Raw genomic sequence first — 3433 nt, 5'->3', positions numbered from 1 at the left:
AAGGATACAGACAGAAGGCTACAACAAATGATAATGAGAATTTGTGACTCTCTCCAGAGTCTGACACAGCTTGACCACGATTGGTTATTGAGTCAAAACAATTCACATTAAACCAATAAAACAAGCACCTGTTGGTAAACAATGTCCAAACATTCCAGAGCAGCAAAACACAGGGGAAGCAAATCAGAGAATTATTGTTTTCCTTTTTCTCTGAGGCTTCTCAGCGTCCCAGGAGAAGAAATGCTGGTGAAGGGATTTTTCAGAAAATGTGACAGTGGCAGTGCAACCCCTGGAGGGTGACACTGAGCCCTTCTGCCGTGCCTGAGCTGTGACTGTGGCTGCCCCAAGCCTGGGTTCCCTCTGTGGGGTGACAGAAGTGCTGCTGCTGCTGCAGACAGGTAAGAACAGAGTGAGGAAATTGGGAGTGGGGCTGGGCAGTGCTGAGAGCAAACCCAGATTCATTGTCTGCATCTCAGAAAAAATGAGTTTGTTGAGTGAAATGCAGGGAGAGAGGTTCAGAGAGGGCAGCGGAGGGTGAGCCCGTGTGGGGATGCTGAGCAGTGAATCCCACCTGGTGCTGCCAGGAGCCCGTGGGTGCTGCTTGGTGTCGTAGACATCCTTTTCACTAAAATCCTTTCTTTAGGATTTTTTCCTTCTGGGAAGCTGAGGCCCCAGAAACAAGATGTAAACAATAGATTGTCTGCTGCTGTGGAATGCAACAGGTGGATCTGTGATTGGTCTCCTGTGAAAGTTTTGGTTCAGTGACCAGTCACAGCAGAGCTGGCTTTCGGAGTTTGTCAAGGCCAGCTTGTGTGTTATCATTCTTTACTTTTCTTAGCTTAGTTTAGCAGCTTCTGGAAACTCTCCTTTCTTTTTCCTTTTAGTATTGTATAGTAGATGTATATATCATAACATAATAAATCAAGCCTTCTGATCATGGAGCCAGATCTATGTCTCTTCCTTCACCCTGAAACCCTTGTGATCACCGTCACAGCTGGGCAGGCTGGGAACAGGAATAAATCAACCACCTCACCCTAAAGGATGGAGATTTGTGGTGAGAGAGAGACAGCAGGGGGGAGAGCCTCATCCCTTGGCTCACCCAGAACCTGGGATTGCCCCAGAGTTTCCTTTGGCAGGGTCTCCAAGAGGCCACACTGTCCCCTGTGCACAGAGGGGGGGACAGCCCATGGCTCAGCACGGTGGGATTGAATCACTCAGGGGCACTCTGGGTGACTCTGGGCCCAAGGCTGATGGTCACAGAGATCTCTTCCAGCCTCAGTGATTCTGTGATTCTGTGAAATGAAATCCTGGTTTAATTGCTGCCTCTGAAATCTGATTTCTTTTCCCCCCTTGCTGACCAGCTGGAGGGAGCAGCACAAGGAGCCTGCTGGGTTTTTAACAAAACAGTGCATTAGGATGCTCTGCAGTGCTCAGATTTAGCCATCTGGGGGGATTTGGCTATCCAGGGAAGGAAGGGGAGGATCCCTGTGAAGAAAGGAGAGTGCCATGGCCAGAGCAGGGTGAGGAGAGAGTTACATAAAATTCTCTGACCTGGAGGCTGAGGCACCACCAGCATCCCAGAGAGGAGAGCCAGGACCTCAGGAGACCTGATTGAACAAACTGCTCATTCTAAATTCCCAAAGACCAGGAAGAAAAGCTCAGGAAATGGGGAAAACAAACCCTCCCTTTGGGTTAAAGCGAGCTGGGATAGCACGGGCTGTGAGCTGGGAAAGAGCTCCAAGGGACGCCTGGCTGTAAGAGCCTAAATGAGAGATGTGGGACTACAGGTGGCTCTCCAAAATGCAGTTTATTGTATCCAAAATGCAGTTTATTCTATACAAAATGCAGTTTATTGTGTACAAAATGCAGTTTATTGTACACAAAATGCAGTTTATTGTACACAAAATGCAGTTTATTCCATCCAAGAGGTTACAGCAGTCCAGGGTCGTGGGTGACAGAGCTGTGCCTACAGCTGCCAGCTCCAGAGACCCTTAGTTTAGGTTACAAATGCATTATATACTTTTCTTTTGGTTACAGTGCATTATAGACTTTTCTTTGCTGAGCATCTCCATACAGTAGAACCAATCTATACCTCAACTTTTATCTCTAGCCTATCATAACTACTGTAATTACCATATTCATGTTACTGTTCTCCAATCACTACAAGTTAGTACATTACAGTTTAAGCTGGAAGTTGTTTTTCAGCTTTCTTGCAGTGGAAAATTCTGAGACCTTTTTTCTACTTGTTTGCCTGTGCTATCTTCCTGCTTGGTAAAAATATTTTCTTGTTTGGGGTGGGTTTATCCTTTGCTCTAAGCCATAAAACCCCTTCTAACTGACACACCCTTTGCCTCCTTGGTTAGCCAGCAAGACTGGCTCAGCAATTCTTTTATATAAAAATTTGCTTTCATTTCTATTCCTTCTTCAGATTCTGTATTTAAAAATGTTTCTGCTAAGCACCCACATCTGTGAGACTTTCTTGTCAAACTTTCATCCTTCCCAGCCCCTGGCAGTGCAGGGGTTAAAGCGAGCTGGGATGACACGGGCTGTGAGCTGGAAAAGAGCTGGAAAAGAGCTCCGAGGGATGCCTGGCAGCAGGAGAGCGCTCCTTAAAGGGCATTTGGGAGATGCTGCTGCTCGCTCCAGCCAGGGGTTTGGGTTTCCCCCGTTTTCCCCGGGAATTCTGCGCCCTCCCTCCGGAGCTGGCGAAGCTAAAGGACACCAAAGCCTTCAGTGCTGTTTCCGGGCCATTGCCTGGTGAAAATCCTTCCCTTCCCGATCGTCTGGGCTCCACCAGCGCTGGTGTGACTGAGCTTTGCCCCGGAGCTCCCTCCCCATTGTCCCGCTGGATCCGCCGGTGCCCTGGGGCTGTTCCCGCTCCTCAGTCCCTGAGCTCAGCCCGGGGCTCTGCTCCTCTTCCCTTTTCCCTTTGCCCCTCGCTCGGTGCTCTGGATGCTCCATCCCCGGCGCCCCTGGCCGCTCCCTCCCCTGAGCTCCTCAAGCCTCTAAAAATCCGTACAAGGCATTTGGGGCTGGACCCAAATCTGTTCTGTGGGAAACCCGAATTTCTGCTCCTGTCCTCATTCTCTGCTGTTGTGGGCTCCCCTCTGCTGGTAGAAATCGACTCGGGGTGGTCAGCAAAGGTTTCAGCTCAGGGATCTTTGCCTAAAAGCGGAACAATCCCCCTGCACATTCCTTGGGCACTGGGGAACTCTGGGTTATCCCAGGATTTTCAGCATTTAAGGGGATAAGAGGATGGGGACCAACTCTCCAGTGGTGCCTGTTGTGGCAGGACGAAGGGGCATGAGGAAGATAAAAATCTTCTTTCTTAAATTTAATCTAAATCCATCCTCCTCCTTATATTGGAGATGGATGGATTCCGATTAAACTTACGAAAGAATATTTTTATTACTATATTATTTATTACTATAAT

This window comes from Geospiza fortis, unplaced genomic scaffold (genome assembly GCF_000277835.1).
Source record: "Geospiza fortis unplaced genomic scaffold, GeoFor_1.0 scaffold373, whole genome shotgun sequence".
NCBI lineage: Eukaryota > Metazoa > Chordata > Aves > Passeriformes > Thraupidae > Geospiza > Geospiza fortis.
This window is presented reverse-complemented; position numbering follows the sequence as displayed.